A 21,836-nucleotide genomic window follows, 5' to 3' on the forward strand; every position below is an offset into this window, starting at 1 on the left:
CATCTGCTTTTGGTTTTATCAAATCCCTTTGTCACCCCCACTCTGATAGTATAGGGATGGCTATCAAGTCACCAAGAAAAATCCATGGCTGTAACAAGGAATTCTGTATCTCAGGAGGTGCATCTGCAATTCATTCCTAGGCAATCATCTGATGCTGCTAGATTATATAATGAATTTAAACCTGCCAAGAATGAACAAGAATCCTGTAACAAAAGCAGAAACCTGTTTCACATACTAGATCAAAACAGGCACGAATGATGGAAAGAAACTCTTTCTAAACTGCACTTCACACATTCCAGTTGCAGAGCTTGGCAGACTGTCAAGAGACTGACTGGAGACTCTGGTCTGGGAAAAGAGAGTAGTACCCTGTCACAGCAAACTCTATAGCATCACAGCTGGTAGCCACTGGCACAGACCCCTAACTGAAATACAGCTTTCAGTCATGCATTAAAAATGACAGTTTCTGAAACAGCTGATTCCAAATCTCAGCAGAAACCTGATGTCTTCTTTTGCTTACCTGGTATCAGACTGGCTCTTCATCAACAACACATGACTTTTGGGTCAGAACTTAAACAATCAGAAAAAGGTGATTATCTGTGATTTATGAGCCATTATATTCTATACTGTAGATCCCGAGCATGCAAGGATAGGGAAGCATCATAGCTGTTCCTGAGGCAGGGAAAACAGTGACAAATAGAAGGAGCTTCATGTCTGTGCACTGTCCCACAGCTTTATGGGGATGCTAATTTTTATGTGGAACAAAGCTCTGCGCCACTCCAGAGAACATGGTGTTTGACCAAAGATGTGAAGGGTAAATCTGTAGCAGGGAAGAAAGTACTTGGTGCTGTACTTACTCATCCTCCATCAGTTTAGGATATCATGTAATATGAGTAACTGACTGTACCCTACTTACTTGTCAGCGGCTTCTCCTAGAACAAATGCACAATGGATGATTCATTGTGCAAACTGGGTAAGATGCACTATATAGTGCCCTCCTACCTATTTTACACTCCTAATAACTTTGATAACTATACATGTACCTATCTATCTATATGTATGTTAATAATTTTTATATATGCTGCATCTATGTTAATGTCATACCATAATGCACTGCCAATTTTGGAATGATTTTTTGTGCCAGCAGAAGGCTTCGAAAACGTAATCTATATACCTTGATCATTTTGTTCCAAAAGTGAGGAACTGTCTTCAGTAAGACCAGAACACTAGTGAATGCATCTTTTATGTTTATCTCTGCCGAAGCACAGTACCTTCTTAATGGGTTATCCTATATGTGGAAATAGTACTGAACTTATTGGTGGGCCTTGTCTGGAGCAGCTGAAAATAAAACTGGCTTTTTACTCTGTCTTGATCCAATGCTCTGCTTTGGACTCTTGGGGACCCTTGGAACATTTGGCTGTCACTACCCAGATACTGGCCATGGTTGTCTGTAATAGTATAGTTGCCATATTTATTTTTTTGGTGAAGCATTGTACTCAGCCACTGATCTTACTAGTGTCTGTTTGAACCTCTGTGTTCTGCATATGGTAAAAGAAGGGGTCAAAGAGTCCACGATCAAACTGCAGGTCTGCTTGTTTTCTCATTCTGCAGAGCTCTGGCTTCTCTGTACCATTTGGGAGGAGGACGTGCAGACTGCAGGATAACAGTATTGCTGGCCTTTTGCTATGGCTTCTTCGCCAAAAAAAAAAAAAAAAAGAGACACACAAGAAAACACAAAAAAAAATCCACTTACAAAATACACATAGTGATGAGAAAGAGATTCCAAATGCTGAGGACTTGTTGCTGTAGCTGCCCCCATGTCTATCGAAAAGTAAAGCTAAGCAGAGTCAGAAACAAAATCTGACTCTGAGTTGTTTTAACCATGAACCGTTTCTTTCTATGGAGCTGTGCAATAGACTGGAACTCTGGCAGTAAAAAAAGTGCCTGCGTTGCCACCCGCCAGATGTCTAGAAGGTGGTCCAACACATTCAAACTCTCTGAATCAATAAAACATCCACGCCTTACAAAACACAGATATTGATGTCTGACTTCAGAGTACAAGCAACCAATGCTTCAGTGCAGCTTGTCCTCATGGATTTTATAACAAAGTCCTAATTACTGACCAATCCTTTTTAAAAATATACATTGAATCAAATACAATTCAGCGTATTTAATTGACAGGATACCTACATGTAACAGCAAAATAATCAGTGCTGCAAATAGAAACACAAGTAACACATATCAATTAGTGGCTCAATACATTGCTTTGATTTGAAACAATTCAAAAGACCAAATATGTACTGTTTGTAGTATATGAGAAAATTCAGGTTCTATGCATTTCAATTTTCATCTGTAGCTGTATGAAACAACTATTTCTTTACATTTAGTGTCCAGCCTACCTGCCTTTCTCATATGTTGGTAAAACTCAGGCTAAGTTACTCAGTAACTGAATGTCATTTCTGTAGCCTGAACCTTCAGTCGTGTCTCAAACTAAGTCCAATTACAACCAAGATAGTTAAGTATCTTAGAAAGGATGGATCAGTCCCTCAACTGTTCAAAGAAAAACTGTATTTTTTGCTATTGTTCTTTTTAAAAAATCATCTCAAACCAGATTTTTGTGCTATTTAAAAGTTGCCAAACCAATTTCTTTTAAGCTTAATTAAAGAAAATAATTATTTGCATCTTACTGGGATTTTTGTACTGGGAGGCCCACTGGGAATGAACGTGTCCACAACATAAGCCCCTAAAAGTATGGGTTCATAATGGAAGGATTGATACATCTTTAAAGATGACAGTGCCAAGGTAATAAAACCTAACACTGTAATGTCACTACTTTACACCAAAAATATACAGAAATAAACAAATAGTACATGTTGAGAAATTATAGAGAAATCCTGTTAAACATTTTAGAGAGTAATAAAAATGCTTTTGGCCCATTAAATATACTCTACTGACTATATGAACCAGTGCCAAAAGTATCGAAGTTTTTACAAAGAAAAAGAAATAAAAGAAAAAGGCCCAAGAACTTGGTAGTGTATGTCCTTGCCGAAAAATTAAATGAATGTGCTGGGCATAACCCAGGAAAAAGTATACAACTAGTTTCATCTTACAGAAACCCATGCATGCACATACGTCTTATATATTTATACTCTCCAGTACACAGTATGTGGGATGTAATACCCATGTGATAATTTGGCAAATAGGTTACAATCAATTAGCATTCTCTATTCAATAATTCTTTGGAGATTTTCTAAAATTTAAAACTGCAGAGTACATTCCAAAGTTATTTAGGAAACCTGAGTCACACATAGAAACTCTTTAATTTTCTCCCTTATTTTCAGCTCCAGCACTTGAGCAAGTTTTTGTTCACAGGCAGATGCAAAGGAGTGTCTCACAGTCCCAAAAGCAACCATTTCTGAGCACTGAAAAATCTTGGGGCACATGGGATTTTTACTCAGTTCTGCAAACAATGCAGATCAAACTTTTAAATAAGCATTTCTTATCTTATCTCAGAGCTAATTTATATTTAAAAAGAAAAAAAAAGACATGTATACTTCATCTATATTAGTATGTGTTTCTCCATGTCTTGTACAGTGAGTTCTTATGGTGAAACCTTAAACCAAGAATCAACTGCTAAAATGACACATATTGCAAATTCTTTCCCAAAGGTAACTTTCTACCTAGGCCTATCAGCAAATGCAGGGGCAGTTCTGTACCTAACCCTGTGTCTTTCTCCTTCCAAAAATCATAAAACTTTCCTTTTTAATTTTGTAGACAAGTTTTATTGAAGTAAACACAAATAAAAAACAGTCACAGTCTTTGTTTGGGAGATGGCATTTATCTGCTTCTCATGACCACCAAGAACAGATGTGCTCTTCCATTATCATCATACCACTATCTGATCTCCTCTTACTTTTTACCGTTCTTCTCCCTTGAGCACTATGAACAATTTGAGGCTTAAATGAGACTTTATAACATATCTATATGATACATAGCAAAATGAATCTTTGAGCTGGATGGAGCCTCTGAATGAATACAGTCACGGCAAAAACGTCCTTAAAATGAGACCTTTTTTTCAGTAATCTACATGGCAGGAAAAACAAAACAAAACAAAACAAAACAAAAAAGCACTTCAAACATTTTGAATGTGTTTGTGCTACCATTTCTTCATTTGGCCAGAAGACATAGGACAGACACTGAGTGTTAAATAATTGTAAGAAAACAAGGTCTAAGTTATTATTTCCTTCAAGCTTCTCTGCTCTACATCTTCCTTGTAAAGATTGTTAATCTTTTAGCCAAATTGCACGTGCCCTAGTGAATGCACACAACCCCATAGTCCCCCAAGCCCTCCACCACATGTGAAATACAAACCATTAGATTTACTTTCTCAGAGAATGACAAGGGGCTCTTCTGCAGTGTTATTCCCAAGTAAGCCAGCTCTTAAGGAGCCAAAAGATGCAAAGCATCTCCTGGAGTCACTCTGACCTTATCTTAGTTGAGGTTCTTTTAGTTTCAGCTTGTGAAATAAAAGGATTTGGGTAGCTCTGTGCAGATTGATGACTTGATAGGAAAATCTAAAGGCAGAAGAAATGAAGTTTTTCCCATTGCAAATGAAGCAACCACAAAAGGTTGGGAAGTCGATAGGCTGGGATTACTCCAGTGACTGTATACACGCCTCTCTTTGTACAGGAATGGTAGTTTAATCTATTTACAGTGACTTCTACCATAACCTCTGGAATGTGTCACAATAAACTCAGAATGGATCTATGAAAAACATGTCTGAAAAATTCATAGGTAACCAGATGACAAAAACTTTGGCTTCCTATTTGGACCAGATGGAAGAGATTTTACATAAAGCTGATGTAGTTTCATTTTCTTGTGTTTAAACCCAAAACAGCTGAGGTATAAGTGACTTTGAATCACTAAATGCTTGGCTGATTTTTTGCCTTTACCTAATTTCATTTTCCCCTTGCTATTGAATATACTTATCTTTCAGCTGCTCAGCAAGTTACCTTTATGGAGTTTTCCAGGAACATTGCTATACAGGGCTGCAGCCAGGTTAAAACAAGATATGTGCACACAGAGAGGAAGGAATAGAGCCTCTTCACTACGCTTATTCTAACAGCTTTGGCCAATCGAAATAATATTTTACTGAAGAATTTGAAATATTATGAATGGCACAAGCATAAGATTTCACATCCAGTGTCTTATACATCTATTTTCCTTCGGATATATTATCAGAAAATGTATATGTAATAACACAAAGTAATTGACAGAAGAAATTCTATAATGAGGATTAGCAGCACAGATATCATCTTATCAGCCAAACCAAGAATGAAAATAGAGACATCAGTAAGAATTGCATAGAGAATATTTGGCAGCTGGCATAAATCATAGGTGTGATGAATGAGGTGGTCCCAGAATTGTTCTGGATCAGCCTTTCTGCTTTAGCAAGAACTGCAGACCCCATAATGTTTATTCTGCACAGTGTATTATCAGCAATATATATAGCTCAACCTACTAAGCTAATATAGTTCACACTATTCTGTTGCTTCATTTGCCAAGCTAGTCAGTCATTAACTGCTCTTGTGTTTCGTCATTTATTTAACTTCCACATTTTGTAATATTTTCATTCACACCTAAAATCATAGAAAGCTATTAATGAAATAGAAGGTGGTTTGATATAATATTTTCAGCAACATTTCCTGGAAAGTGTATAAAATTACATACGAAACCAGCTAAGCCCTTGCTTTCCATATAGAAAAACATTTCTTGCACACAAACATACAAAGTTTTGACTAGAAGTGTGAAATAAAATTCATCCTTTTTTGTTTGCTTGATAGGATCACAGAATAATTCACCTTGGAAGGAACCTCAGAAGGTCTTTAACCCAAACTCCTCCTCCAAGTCAAGTTACATCAAGTTGCTTTGGCCTTTATTAAGTTGAGTTTCAAAAGCCTCCAAGAATGGAGACTGTATAACCCCTCTGGGCAACCCAACATCCCGATAAAATATAAATTCTTTAAATACAATGCAATAAATCTTGTGGGCAATCTTGTGGGTACTCCTTTTAAGATGTACATCCTTTTACCACATTCCCTCAAAAGACAAAGAATAAACAAACTTGAAAAACAGTCCATCTCAGGTCCTACATGTCCATTTTTCCCTACTTAGTGTTTCATTAGATCTATGCATAAAAAATATCAGTGCAAGGCTTTATGATTCAAAATATACATGCTCAAAAATTTTTTTCAGTTCCAAGATTTTTCTCTCATCAGTTGGATTTGAACTTACCTGAAAACCTCGTGATTTCATACACTGGTTCCAGACTTATCTCTGTTTGTCCACAGTATGTGTAATAGCAGTAATGGCCCACCTGGTGTCTGCACGGAGATTGCTGACCTTCCCGTGGCCAACTGTAAATGAACACAAATGCTCAACTGAAGTTTTCAGTATTCTCACGAGCAAAACTTAGATAGACCTTTTGGTCAGCCTCGAGTGTTCTAATGTTACCAATGAGATCTTATTTTAATTTCAGCTCTTTCTGCTGTAGCAGACTTAGTCATGTATAGCAGTTTTATGTAGCACTTTCTCTTTCTGTGTGCCTGTGATAGTGTTGTTTTTTTTTCTTTTTTTTCCCCAATGATGGTCAAAAAGGCCCAAAGTAGGGCCGTGAAACTTCTGGGTTGCAGAGGAGTTTGTAGTTAAGGTCCTGCTAGTTGGCTATTTTCATTTTTTGGCATCATCAGATGTCTGGAAAAATGCCCTGAAAAATTCAGTCCAGGCACATTGACCTCAGAAATTGTTATATATTAACCAGAAATTTCCTCTTTCCCCACCTACTTTTAAAATTTTTAACAGTGGAATATATTGAAACATGCAGAGAACTGTAGAACAGCCAAGCGGACTTACATAAAACTCAATGAAATGATCCACTTCTGCAGTGAAATAAATCAGAGGAAATATCAGCTAAGAAAGTGGATATCCAAAGAAAGTGACTGCAGACCACTAGTTAAAACTGAAGTGTGATATCCCTTTCAATTCCAGTTTTTCTACTCTTGAATAGTGAATGGCATATTCTAAATAAAGAACTTTCCTCTATTAACTGGTTTGGTTTCAGGAGGAAAAAAGAAAAAAAAAAAGAAAAAAAACCTCCCATTAAATCCATTTTACTTTCCATTCTAAACAGAAAAACAAACAAACAAAAAAACAAATAAATAAATTGTCTTCAAAGTCATCGCTTCCCTTGGATCAGCACAGGATGTTTGCAAACCAATCCCTTCATGGGCACATTTGTCTTTGGTATTGCATGCAAGTGCAGGCACTTCAAGTTGGCTGATGAGCATCTCCAGGGAGATGTGACAAGTGCTGAAATGCGTAGGACAGATCTCATTTTTCCACCCTGCATTTTGTAGCCCAGCATCTTTTGTCTGTGGGGTGGAAGTAAGCAGAGTGCCTTAAAGATGAGTGTAAGGTTGGAAATGGTGATCAGAGCCCAAATGCACTTGCATCTGTTACAGAGAGTTAGAGTGATATTTCTGAGAACTCCCATTACCATTTATAACTATGTTTTCCAAGAAAACTCCCAATATAGTAGCTGTTGTGAACAAAGGCTGCAGGCTATAAGCAACAAATGACCTAACCTTCCTGTCTTTTGGGGCATATTTTCTTTGGCCGCATCTGCAGACAGTTGGTGCAAGGTGCAGGGGACACTGGCTGGCGCAGGGGGTCGGGCTGGCTCCTACCCTGCCTTGGGAGCCCAGGATATGGCCGAGAGGACAGGACTGAAATGTTGATCAATGGTATGGCCATCACAGCCCTGCTTCTGCCATCCACCTTGCTTTTGCAGTTTGCAACACGCGTTGGCAATACAATGCACAAGATTTTGTCTTCAACCTCCACTACCCAACAGTGGTAAGGAGACCCTATAACAAAACTTGAAGGGGTGGACATGCTCTTTTCTGTCTCCTTTTCTGCCAAGAATGGATAGACAGAGGCAGCCTGGGGAGCTGCCATGTGCATCCTATCCCTGGCTTGCCAATTTTAGCCTTTCACATAAAAACAAAAACAAAAAAAAGAAACAAAACCAAAACCACTGTTCTAGCACACCATCACAGCATGAAGCAAGCAAGCAGTGCAGCAATCATTTTAACTGCTTGCCACCAATTACCTTCAGAGCTTGAGTTTTGGCTTCACTAGCATTTGACTAATCATATCAAAGCCCTTACCTATGCTTTCGTTACTATTTTTAGTTCCCCTGCAATATTAGCTTCAGATTTCACTCTTTTGTTTATTTTTTAATTAAAGACTTTGACGTTTAGAAGCCGTTTTATGTTTCCTACCCTGGCAATATTCAAAGAAGGACTACACAGATGGACAAATAATCATATCAAGATCTGAGGTAACGCTTCCCTTCATCTCAGTCCACTTGGGTAAACTCACACCACATGCCAGCGTGAACTATTCTTGTAACAAGGACTGTAAATCCCTGCTGAAACTTATTTAGGAAGGGTAATTTTGGCTATGCATAAGTGCCATACATTAAATATATTACAGGTGAAATCTGCTGGGAAGTGCTCTGACATTTATGAGTTACACAGACGGTGTATATTACAGAGGGTCCAAATTCTGAGAGAATACAATAGAATATAATTTTAGATAGCAATTTTATCTTCAGTCTCTTCAAACTATAAAAGAATCACCAAACACCTTTCAATTCTCTGGTTCTTTTTTTTTTTTTTTTTTTTTTGAGCGAAACCAAAAAACAAAAAACCAGTCTCCATTCTTTAAAATTAAGTAATTTCACTTCAGTTCTTCCTGGGTAACCCCTGTGCAATTGCTATCTGCCTACTGAAGAGGAGCCTGGAAGACTTGGGCAGCATCTGTAGCACAAGATGTGCACATTCTGCACTACAGCCACAGCGCATGTTTTCTTCACAAACGTCCATCGTCTCCTTTGCCTTATTATATGTTTTATTTCAAAATTGACAAGTTATTCCAGCAACCTCTGGGATATGCTTTTGTTAGAGTTATTTGCCACTGAATTAAATTCCTCTGTAAACCTTTGTTTCTTATTGTGCCCTGGTGCATTGGGGGCACCTAGGACTCACTTGTAAAACTGCAGGAGACACGTTTCTTGCACATGGTGCAATTCTCACAAGGGGCTTTAAAAGCTGAAGCCAACTCTCCCACATGAAGGTGGTCCATCGGCTGTAATTCCCGACAGGTCAATGGCTGCTTGGCACCACCTGGATACAAGCTGCTTTGACGTTTTGCTGGACTCATTTCCAAGGAACTGCTTTCGGCTCATCCATGGCAGTGCGGAATGGAAACTGCTTCTGCCGTGGACAAAGAGATAAACAAAGCCGAGGACGTGACACATGGAAACCCTCTCCAATACACGCATGGAAAATTTGACAAAACAGAAGGCACTGGCCTTTTTCTTTGGCTTTAGCAGTACTTTAAAATACCTCCTAGAAAAACAGCAGTCACTTTCTCATAAAAAGATGGGCTATGACAGCCATATCCCAATCCATCAGCTGCATACGTAGAGACAAGTAACAGATGTTCTTGTTTAACTCTCCCCCATTTTGTTTCCTGTAGGCAATTTGGGAGTTAACCATGCCATTCATGGGATACTGTCCTGATGTAGTCTCAGAGCACAGCTGAGGCTCATCCGAGGCAATTTTTACCTCGGCAGCCCAAGCAGAGGTACAGCCATGATGCACGGGTTCCCTCTTGGCTGCTGGGTCCAGACTCCAACCTGACCAACTTCACATAGCCACTCTTTTCTTCACAGCATCTATAAGTATCTATTTCCTCCTCTACTTCCAGCATACATCTTCTCCCTTTGTTACACACTGGACACATCTTAAATTTGCCTTCTCATACCTCCTTGGAACAAACAATTAGAGGTTAGTGCTCTGGACCTGAGACACAAGTTACACACAGGACACATCATGTAGATCTGGAGCTGGGAAGCATCAGGATAACACAGTCCTGCTGGCTGTGGCCACTTTTAGCTATGCAAAGATATAAAATGTCAAATACTAGATCTTTCACTCGTCCGGAATTAAATATTGCCTCTCCTGGCTCTTAGGTAGCTGTAACTTCTAGGAAAAGATTCATACAGTGACTAGACTCACATAAGTAATTGCACTGTTTCAAGATCACTTAAACTTGTTAGCTTCCACAAATTTGGCTATGCAGAGTAATAATAATGTTGTGAATCATTTTGACAAAACAAACAAAAAATACTCTCAACATAAGCTGACAAATGTGAGGAGCTCAGAAAGTGTGCATAGTCCAAGTTCAGGCAAGGAAGAGAATCAGCCTACTGAATTTCAAAACAATAAAACAGTAATAATTAAAAAGCTAGGAGTACAGACATTAAAAAACTTGCTTTACAAATATAATTTTAGAGATGCCTGTGACACACCGAAGTCAAAACATAATAAAGCACCTATCTCTACAGGGATTTCTTGTATGTTTAAAAGGAAGCCCATGCTTAAAAGCTTTGATGGATTTCAGGCACCAAAAATTGTGTTTGCAACACGGGGTGTGCTACCTGCAGTCTCTGGCTTAGTCCAATGGATGTTGGACCCAAGTCCAGAGACCATAGTCAAAAGTCAAAGTCAAAAGTCCCAAGTCTAAAGACCGTACAGCTTGCTGTAACGGAGGATCTCAATCTTGAGCCAATAACCAAGAATGAGAAAAGGGCTAAAGGTTGGATTTTATGCTCATCGTCTTCATGATTCAGAGCATAAGGTTTTCTGTTCTTTGCATACATCTGCATGGCATTATCCATATGACAACTGTAATAAAAGAAAGATAATTAAAAACAGAGAGGTTGGAATTTACACAAAATAAACAGTTTGCTTAATATCTCTAGCTAATTTCCCTTATGAGAAAATTTGAACTAATGCTTCCACCTAAGCTATGTGGGGGGGAGGGGAAGGGAAAGGGGAATAGAAGAAAAAGCAAAATATTTAGCTTACCTCACCTGAAAGCAATCTCCTCTTTGATCCTGTTTTGATCGAGCTGCCAACATCACTTCTTCTCCAGGATCATCAATTCCTTCTCCACCTCTATATGCTCTCTTCCATGCATTGCCTTTCTGCCAACTGTTATGAGCTGAGTAATGTATTAGAATGATTTTTATTAAATTAACCAGAAAGGACTTTTAACTCCTTATTTAGAATTTCCATTTGCAAGAAAGGCTGTATAATTAACTACTTCTTCAGCTATACAAATTTTGCTCTGGCTTTTTGTGTCCAGGACCAGTGTATCAAGTCTTTAACTTAAATGTGAATATTTGTGTTGAACATGCCCCAGACCTCTGGTAGAGTTTAAAGCAACTTCATTTCTGCTTATTAGAGAAGCTTGAAGAACCTATTATTAATCTCTTCCTCCCTAGAGCAAACTCTGATCTATGCCTGAGGAGGAAAAAAATAAGAGGGGTCTCAGTGTATCTTTAACTATGGAGGCCTCAGTTTCTGTAATTGCATGGACACACACACAAGCCCTATAGCCATTGCAGTAGTCAGGTCATATCACTGACTGCTGTTCCTGGCCTTTACCTATTAATAACTCTTGGATTTATTTTTATGCTCCAAACCTCTGAACACTTTGAGGTTTGAACCAGACCAGAACATTTATATAAACACCACAGTAGCGTCCACCTTTGCTGTACAGATTGTATTACATTAAAAGAACATCAGTAAGGTCGAAAAGTCAAGGCCTCCAAAGTTAGGAAGCAGACAGTGCCAATTCAGTCATAACCTTTGATTACCTGTGTGCATGCTCTGGTTTCCAGAGGAACCCAGTCTCATTCAGTACAGCTCAATGGGATGAAATGAGAACATCCTGTAAAGGTAGCATCCTCATGGCCCATTGTGGATAAGATGCAGATCCTACTTTTCAATGATACACTGGGGCTCAGATGAACAACCCCCAAGAAAGCTGATGAATCTCAAGCAAAACCTCTTCCTATTAATTTTTTTTTGGAAGTTTTTATTTGCTAACACCAACCTATACATAATAACGTCATGAAAATAGCAGCTTACCTTGGGGAGTGTTGGGCTCATCTAACACAATCACATTGCCAAGTTCATCTACGAATAGTCATTGTCTCGTCATAAGCAGTCATCATCCTGGGATCTTTTCTCATAGGCAAATCATCCAAATAGGAGGGATTGGCTTTACATTAATTGAAACGTGCTGCTGAGATCCAAGTCAAAATGCAGCAGAGGATGCGGCAGCCAAAAACCAATTGCCAAGGGAGCACCCGAGACAACTTATAGCCCATGTGCTGACAGAAGATGTGGTTTTTAGAAACTCTGCTTCCTAAACAAATGTGGTGGGGTAGAGGAGAAACATTTTTTTGTACCACTAAAATATATATTCTCCACTGAACCATCATGTCAGTGGAGATAAAAGGAAACTGTCCCAGGAAGAAGTGCCACTTTCTAGCCCAAGGACAGCTTTGTTACCACATGACACATCAAGGAGGAGATCTATTAGCAGCAAGCACTCTGGATCACAAAAAGTGATTTCAAAAACACGGTTTGGAGAAGAGTACACTCAGGTGGTGTTATCATGCCTCTGAAACAGAGAACTACACCCTGTTTGCCAAGTCCTTCTATTTCCTCTTCTGTCTATAAGCAAATACACTCCTCTGGGTCAAACCATTTCTTTCACCCCCAGACACTGAAAATGCTTTACACGTTAAAGCATGCTGCACATTCCTCCCATGCTCTCTTCAGCGGTACCATCCTTACCTGCCTCATAATCCAGCTGGGGCTGAACAGGCCTGAGCAGGGGGTTGGACCAGGTGACTTCCAAAGGTCCCTTCCCACCTCAACCATTTTGTGATTCCTCCCACCAGCCCAAAAAATGGTTTTAGGAGAATAAGAACAAATGGTTAAAAAGTGGTAAATGAGGTGGTGACTCCCACCATTGCTGGCAGCATCTGGGAGAGGAAGGACCAGGATCTCTTCCAGATGGACAGGAACTCCAAATGCAGCTGTGTTGACAAAGTGACAAAGCAAGTTATCAACTGGTGGAGTAGTTCTGTGGTTCCTCATGCCATTATTCATCTTCAGCTGACATGGAGGAAGATACGAAATCTGTGGACTGGGCTAGTACTGGATGAGGTACCTAATCTACATACCATAAAGAGCAATGGGTTTGTTTAACTGTGAGCTGTGGCAATCATCTTCCAAAAATTCATCACCTCCCTGAGCAGCTGGTTGCCACTCGCACTGGTCCGCTGGGCTGCAAAGTGCTCCCTCATGCTGCATTTTAAACAGCATGTGGAGAACAGCAGCTCCAACTTTGCATACAGCAATAGATAAAAAGCTTAATTTTAAACCTCACGAGATTTTCCAACCCATTTTCTCCTCTGTGTGTTATGGTACTGCACAAGGGCTGCAGCAGCTCAGGGTGCATTTCCCACTTTCAGACCCATGGAGCTGCTCTGCAAAATCTCCACTTGGACTTTAGCAGAGGTGGCCATGCCATGAGCTGGAAGCAATTCGCAAAAGCAAAGCCTTGAGGGAGCTGGAGGTCATTCTACTACCTACAGACAGCACAGGGTGGGATGCTGTAATGTGAAAAAGCAGCTGGCACTGGTAATGTTAAACATAACTTGCTTCAGCCCCTGGGTAGCCCAGGATCAGCTGATGACAAAAAGGATTTGTTTGTACTCGAAAGTACATTGTGAAGACAAAAGAGCTATTTGACCTCAAAGAAAAAAAGCTGGCAGAAGGAAAATGTGCACAATTTGGTGATGAATAAAAATGTAGGATAGAGAGCCGCGAAAAGTCCTCTCCCACCAGGCTGCAATGTCTATGTCCCAGGTAGCAACATCCCTCTCTGCTCCCTGCTAAGAACAGGTGAATCTGCTCCCTCTGTACCTGTATGCATCACCAGACTTTGTGTCCCCTTGCAATGTTCTCCTTCCCTCCTTGAATGTTGTTTTCTCACATGGGTGGCTTTGTTTGCCTCCTCTCTCTTCCCTCAGACCATCTCATCCAGCACATGATGCATCCAATGCCCAGCCAGGCTGGCAAAAAAAGTCCTATGCTGAAATCAGTTTGCCCATGTGCATTCCCTCATGTAGTAATCTGGGCATGCATTGAATAAATAAACCAATTCCTTTGCTTCCCCAGTTGCTTTTTTCTGCTCTGAATTTCTGATGCAACCTCGATCCCAGGAACAGTGTGTGCAACCCTAACTTATAGCACTTCTGACGCTACAAGGGGCACTGAGACTCGGGGTGGTAAAAGAGAGGCAGTGCTGCACTGTTGCACTGGGAGAGGAAGGACCAGGGTTTTCTGCACTGTTCTCCTCCTGTTGGCCACACCAAAGGCTGGTCTACAGCCATTTGACGCCTTTCCAAAATGTTCAGCTGGACTTAGAAAAAGAAGGTCTGCCACCTGTCAGTGTGGAGCCTAAGAGATATCTGTGTGCAACACGTCACATCTAGTTGGGAGATAATCATATACCATGGGAAGATGCCAAGGACAGAACAGCAAATGCTGTTACCAGCATATCCAAGGCCTGTTTGAAGAAACTAAAGAGTACCATTTGCCTTTCTGGTTGATTTTGCAAACCCCTGTCAGGAAGAAGTGAGAGTCTTCCTGGAAAACAACTCATGTATTACGTTGACTCATGCACATATTGGTAGACTAGGCCCACACTGGCACTCAGCAGCAATTAGTCTTGAACTTCAATTAATTCAAAATTGAACCAATACATAAGTGTCTAAAGATGCATTTTTGGTTCTGGCTGTCTCCTTTTGCCAAGACCTCAGCAGTGGCAGGATGGCAGGATTCAACCACAGAAACAAGAACAGAGGAGACACAAGAGCTTAGACAGACATCCCACCAGGTAAGGACTGTCTGTTTTGCAAGGTTGGTTTGGGTGACGAACAACTTGTTCTGGATGTCATCTCCAAGCAATTGGAAGAGAAGAAGATTATCAGGAGTAGTCAACATGGATTCACCAAGCGGAAATGATACTCAACCAACCTGGTAGCCTTCTATGATGTCATATGGGCAAATGAGGAGAGAGCAGTAGATGTTGTATACCTTGACTCAAGCAAGGCTTTTGACACTGTCTCCCACAAAATCCTTGTAATGAAGCTTAGAAAGTGTGGGGTAGATGAGCAGACAGTGAGGTGGGTTGAGAACTGGCTGGCTGGCAGAGCTCAGAGGGTTGTGCTCAGTGGTGCAGAGTCTAGTATCTAGACCTGTAGCTAGCGGAGTCCCACAGGGGTTAGTACTGGGTCCAGTCTTGTTCACCATCTTCATCAGTAACCTGGACGAAGGGATAGAGTCCACCCTCTTCAAGTTTGCTGAGGATACAAAGCTGGGAGGAGCGGCTGACACACCAGAAGGCTGTGCTGCCATTCAGTGAAACCTGGACAGGCTGGGGAGCTGGGCAGACAGGAATCTGATGAACAAGAGCAAGTGTAGAGTCCTGCACCCGGGGAGGAATAACTGCATGCATCAGTACAGGTTAGGACCTGATCTACTGGAGAGCAGCTCTGCAGAGAAAGACCTAGGGGTCCTGGCAGACAACAGGCTGGCTATGAGGCAGTGATGAGGCCTTGTGGCAGAGAAGGCCAGTGGTTGAAGGAGGTTATCCACGCCCTCTACTCAGCACCGGTGAGGCCACACCTAGAATACTGTGTCCAGTTCTGGGATCCCAGTTCAAAAAGGTTAGGGACCTTTTAGAGAGAGTCCAGAGGAGGGCCTCAAAGATGATTAAGGGCCTGGACTGTCTCATGTACACGGAAAGGCTGAGAGACCCGGGCCTGTTCAGCCTGGAGAAGAGAAGACTAAGAAGTGATCTGATCAATATTTATAAACATCTAAAGTGTGGGAGGCAAAAGGACAGGGCTGGGCTCTTTTCAGTGGTGGACGGCAATAGGACAAGGGGCAGTGGTCACAAAGGTGAACAGAGGAAGTTCCACACAAGCACGAGGAACAACTTTACAGTTCTGTGATCTCTCCAACGGAAGGCACTGGGGCCTGAGTGCAGGCAGTAATCCATAGCCTCCACATACTGATTTTCATCTAACTGCATTCTTTGTGTGCACAGAGCTGTAGCCTGTGAGAAGCTAACAGTGAGCTCCCACCCATGCTGAAAGACACTGAAGCTCTCTCTAGAGGAATTTTGCCTTTTCTGAAGAAGACCTCATTTGTGGCCAGTGCAAGGCAAACAGTGCTGAGTCAGCACTGGCCCACCGTCACTAATTGCTCTTCTGAAGAAAAGGAGGAAAAATCCCCTTCTGGACATTTTAGAAACATCTCTCTCCAGGACTGTAAGAAATTTCAACTGGCTAAGACCTGAGTCAGCACAAAAACTTCTTTGTTCTTGTTGTTAAATAAAATAATAATAATAAAAAAAAGAATACTGCCTACAGGTTTTTAAGCAATGCATCCTTTCCCAGCATATCAGACAATTCACAACACTATAAAAATATAAAAGCTACCTCTTTATCAGGTGTATGTCAATATATATATTTTACAAAATAGATCCTTTTCTGAAAAACAAACAAACAAACAAACAAAACATTCATAGCTTGAGTAGTGGAACTAGATGTAATTACAACCTGTGGCTGTGGGCTTTTAGCACAAGCTAGCACCACTTTTAATTTCTGAGTACAAGAAACTGCACATAACTTAATCTTTTATATGAAACAATATTTGAATATTCTATTCACAAAAAGGAGGACTAAGGAGAATCTCCATCCTTTGCTGGATGCGGGGGGAAACTTAGTTACAAGGGATGAGGAAAAGGCTGAGGTGCTTAATGCCTTCTTTGCCTCAGTCTTTAGCGGCAAAACCAGTTGTTCTCTGGGTACCCAGTACCCTGAACTGGTGGAAGGGGATGGGGAGCAGGATGTGGCCTTCGCTATCCACGAGGAAATGGTTGGCAACCTGCTACAGCACTTGGATGTATGCAAGTTGATGGGGCCGGATGGGATCCACCCGAGGGTGCTGAGAGAACTGGCGGAGGAGCTGGCCAAGCCACTTTCCATCATTTATCGGCAGTCCTGGCTATCAGGGGAGGTCCCAGTCGACTGGCGGCTAGCAAACGTGACACCCATCTACAAAAAGGGCCAGAGGGTAGACCCAGGGAACTATAGGCCTGTTAGTTTGACCTCAGTGCCAGGGAAGCTCATGGAGCAGATTATCTTGAGTGTCATCACGCGGCACTTGCAGGGTAACCAGGCGATCAGGCCCAGTCAGCATGGGTTTATGAAAGGCAGGTCCTGCTTGACGAACCTGATCTCCTTCTATGACAAAGTGACATGCTTAGTGGAGGATGGAAAGGCTGTGGCTGTGGTCTACCTTGACTTCAGTAAGGCTTTTGATACTGTTTCCCACAACATTCTCCTCAAGAAACTGGCTGCTCGTGGCTTGTGAGCCACTCTCTATAGGTACCTTAAAGGAGGCTGTAGCGAGGCAGGGGTTGGTCTATTCTCCCACGTGCCTGGTGACAGGACAAGGGGGAATGGGCTAAAGTTGCGCCACGGGAGGTTTAGGTTGGACATTAGGAAGACCTTCTTTACTGAAAGGGTTATTTAGGCATTGGAATGGGCTGCCCAGGGAAGTGGTTGAGTCACCATCCCTGGAGGTCTTTAAGAGATTTTTAGATGTAGAGCTTAGTGATATGGTTTAGTGGAGGACTTGTTAGTGTAGGTCAGAGGTTGGACTGGGTGATCTTGGAGGTCTCTTCCAACCTAGACGATTCTGTGATTCTGTGATTCATGGCTGCATGGATTAGACTCTAACTAATACATAAAATGTTTTACCAATGTATTAATAAACTATATAGGTAATGTAACATCATCTACCGGATACCTTAAGTAAATAGCAGCATTACCTGCTTGTCTCTTTTTGAAAAGCAGTGCTACGATTAGCACATCTATCCCATCATGTTCCAAATTATTGCTCTCAGTTTCACAGTGGTACCATAACGCTTTCTAACTAGCTATCTAATACTCCCACAAGATACCTCAATCCTCAAATGCTAACTGTCATTGAACAGTAAAATACATGGTATCTCATTCTTTTTCTCTGATCAGATAACTGTCTAGAAGATTAATAAGGTATTAGGAAACCTATGCCAAAGCTTTGGAGACCTTGTAATGGGCAAGCTTTGAGAAAGAAAATGTCAAGTTTGTGGGGTGTATCATAGACTTCATCAGAGCATACTCAGAAACTGATCTCTACCAAGACACCACACAGATCTGTTTGGAACAAATGAAAAAGGAGAGTATCAAAAAACAATCTTTCTCCAAATTTTGTAGAGGAAGCCTATAGCAAGCTATAAGATATGTTGTAGTAAAAGCAGGAAAAAACAGTTAATTAGCTGTAGATTTGGGATATATATATATAAGAAGACTACGTAAGATTTAAAGATAGATTACAGTCTTATTGTAGTATCATTTTACTTAGGTTGATATATACTGAACTATTTCAGAGAACGCCCAACCTATTTGCTTCTCCATTTATCAATAGTCAGAATTTTCCAGTAATTCTCTACTGATTGTCAGCAGGTACCACATGGGAAAAAGTCACACAGCAGATTAATTGCACTTGGACTGCTTAGAGCAAATTATGGTAAATCCAAGATTGGGCCCTAGGTGCTGTGAATATTAACGTGCTCTATTTTATAGCCTACCTTGTCTCCAACAGGCGCAGGCTGAGAACTTACAAAGACAAGTTGGACCTTGACCTGAAAAATAAAAATCTTGCCTTTCCAGGGATAGAGGTGAGGCTGACTGGCCTGTAGTTGCCTGGGTCCTCCTTCTTGACCTTTTAGATGACTGACACGTCTTCTTTGTTCTTCCAGTCCTCAGGCACCTCTCCTGTTCTCTTTCAGGGGTGATGGAGAATGGCAATAACATCGACCAGCTCCTTCAGCACCTGTGGGTGCATTCCATCAGGGCCCATGGATTTGTGGATGTCAGGTTTGCTTAAAATATCTCTGACCCAGTCCTCTTCAACCAAGGGAAAATCCTCCTTTCTCCGGACATCCTCTCTTGTCTCCAGGGTCTGAGATTCCTGAGGGCTGGTCTTAGCAGTAAAGACTGAAGCAAAGAAGGCATTCAGCAACTATGCCTTCTTGGTATCCTTTGTCACCAGGGCACCTGCCCCATTCAGCAACGGCCTGACATTTTTCCCCAGTCTTTCTTTTTCTACTGATGCATTTGAAGAAGCCCTTCTTGTTATCCTTGACATTCCTTGCCAGATATAATTCCAAATGGGCCTAGGCCTTCCTTGTCACATACTCTGCATACTCTGACAGTGTCCCTATATTTCTCTCAAGTGGCCTGTCCCTTTTTCCAATGCTGTAACTTCTTTCTTCTGTCTGAGCTTTACCAGGAGCTCCCTGCTCATTCATGCACATCTCCTGCACCCTTTTCTTGCCTTCTTACTCATAGGGATGCACCAATCTTGAGCTCGAATATTGACCACCTGTTTTGGAGCCCCCTTCCTTCCAGGGCCCTAATCCATGGGATTCCAAGTAGATCCCTAAAGAGGCCAAAGTTTGCTCTCCTGAAGTCCATGGTCACAATCCTACTTTTTGCCCTGCTTCCTCCTCGCAAGATCAATATCGTGTTAAAAGGAACTGCCTCTGGGTAGTGCGGTACTGAACTGCTCTGTCACCTACCAAACTACAGCATTCCTTCAAGTAGATTTGTAATGCCAATGGAAACCCTGTTAAAACCAAGGGCCCAGGTCCTCAGTTTAATTCTGATCTCACTGACTGGGCAAGCACAAGCATAAAATTAATGCAGCTTTGATACCAATTATATTTTATTTGGAGGGGGGTTAAGTTGAAATAAGTGAGGCTGTATCTGCTTAGGTTATCAATGAATTTAGCGCTACGCTTGTTTTTATGAGCTTTCCTTTCACCTGATGGTTTTCAAGGGAAAGGAAGAGTTTATGTGGGATATAATTGCCACTTTGGTCTAGTATCTTAAGTTACTTTTCCAGCGGAAACTTCTGGGTGGGAAAACTTGACACTTGGAAAGTGTGCCAAAATGTAGTGCAAGTTTATATTTTCCAAAGGAATATTTGACATTTCATTGAGGCATCACAAAGAGAAACAAAGGACACACCTTGACAGTATTATCTTGTACTGAAATATTTTAAAACAAACAATGGCACTGTCCAGTAGTAAGAAAAAGTGAAGCGAAGGCATGAGTACTGGAAAGGAAATAACTGTGATCCTATGGAAAATGTGAGCCTTACTCAGAATACAATGACACAATCCTTAGTTTCATAGTATAGTAGAAACCTTTGAAAACATACCAAAAAAGCTGGGTATTTTTAAAAGAGTTTAAGGTATTTCCAGTGCAAATACAAAAGTGCTTTATGACAACTTGCACACCTTACCATTTTAAATATTTTGAAAGAAATCTTATGGAAAATATTTTTCCAAACCAACCATGCATAAATTTTAGTATGGTGATTTTAAATTTCTTCAGAGGCGTTTTTGCTTGCACTCCATGTTATTATAACATGCCACTCTGACACAAATAAAACTTTCCCGTGACCATTAACAACAGACAGTGATTTTCTATCCTCAAACTGCCATGCTAGATTTGGGCTTATCACAGATGTATTTTGCCCTATTTTTCAGTCATAAACACAAGTTTCCTGTCTATGCCAACTTTCATGGCAAAGGATGAAGAAAGAGACCTTTAGGAATAGTAATAAAGAGCAATACAAAAGCTCATTATGAGCCCAGATCATGAAATCACAAGCTACAGTGTGCAATATGCACAAGTAAAACTGCAAACCAAGTTCAGGAATACCAAATGAGATTATAAACTTGCTGTTGTTTTTCTGTCTGGGAAAAGCAATTCTTTAATGAGCTTAGAAACACAGCTAAATATTTTCTTTCATAAATTCAAGAAAAAGCAATACCACTTTTGAGACTTCTGCTGGGCAGCTCTTTCTCCTCTCTCTTTTCCTCTTTTAAATTTTAAATACTGCCTAGGAACCATTTGCTCTGTGAGGTTCCCATAGTTAGGACCAAACCCTTCTCAGAGGAATTTTGGCACCTTATTAATTAGTTGGTTATGAGAAGGAGCTGTACTCTTTCAGTGACTCCTATTTTGCCATCAGTAAAGTGTGATCCCGTAATAAATTTCCATCAAGCAAACTATTTCTGGTAATTCCCCCTAATTAACACCAGACTGCTAATAATAAATTAGGCCCTATGTGTTTCTGATATAACCAAGATCTTGTCTGAGCACAAGATATTAGCCAATGTCCCGAGAAAGTAAAACTCGAACCTAAATTAAGCCTTTGCTGGTAAAAGGATTTATATGCAATTTTGTGAAAAACCCTTTGAAGATCTCATACAGGGCATTTTGACCAGCAAACATTTTGACTGACAGAGAGACTTGTTCTGTGCTGAGCAGTGAAAGTGGATTTATTGTGAAAACACACTGTTGAGTTTTAAGCCTATAAATCTTACACTGGATTACAGTGTCTTAATGAATGAATGACAGATTTCTTATTTTTGTCGGTGCATTTTAATGTTACATGACGTTGTGATTGATAGAAACCAAACCTTTGCCATTAAAACGTCAAATGCAGACCTGATGCCTTTAAAAGTTTGGCTTCTGGAGTTTAATATACTGTTTGCAAATAGACTTGCATTGGTCTCATTCATAGCCTAAATGCTGAAGGGAACGCAGGCTTTCTGTAAAGTTGCCTCTAAATTTTATAGAGCTATGTGCAGTGTTTTCCTTTGCTTGTGTAAATAAAGGTAGAAAACAACAGTACATTTGCTTAGTTAAGGGA

General features: G+C 40.7%; 1 long non-coding RNA gene across 1 annotated transcript in view; it reads right to left on the reverse strand.

Moving 5' to 3' along the window:
• LOC308194068 overlaps window positions 1-6,511 on the reverse strand; it is a 12,736-nt gene extending 6,225 nt beyond the window's left edge. Inside the window, exon 1 of the long non-coding RNA XR_013950229.1 lies at window positions 6,292-6,511. This is a non-coding gene — a long non-coding RNA (uncharacterized lncRNA). The remainder of the gene's footprint in view (window positions 1-6,291) is intronic.
• Between the last annotated feature and the right edge of the window lie 15,325 nt (window positions 6,512-21,836).

This window comes from Anser brachyrhynchus (assembly GCF_964034855.1).
Source record: "Anser brachyrhynchus genome assembly, chromosome: 4".
In the NCBI taxonomy this organism is placed as follows: Eukaryota; Metazoa; Chordata; class Aves; order Anseriformes; family Anatidae; genus Anser; species Anser brachyrhynchus.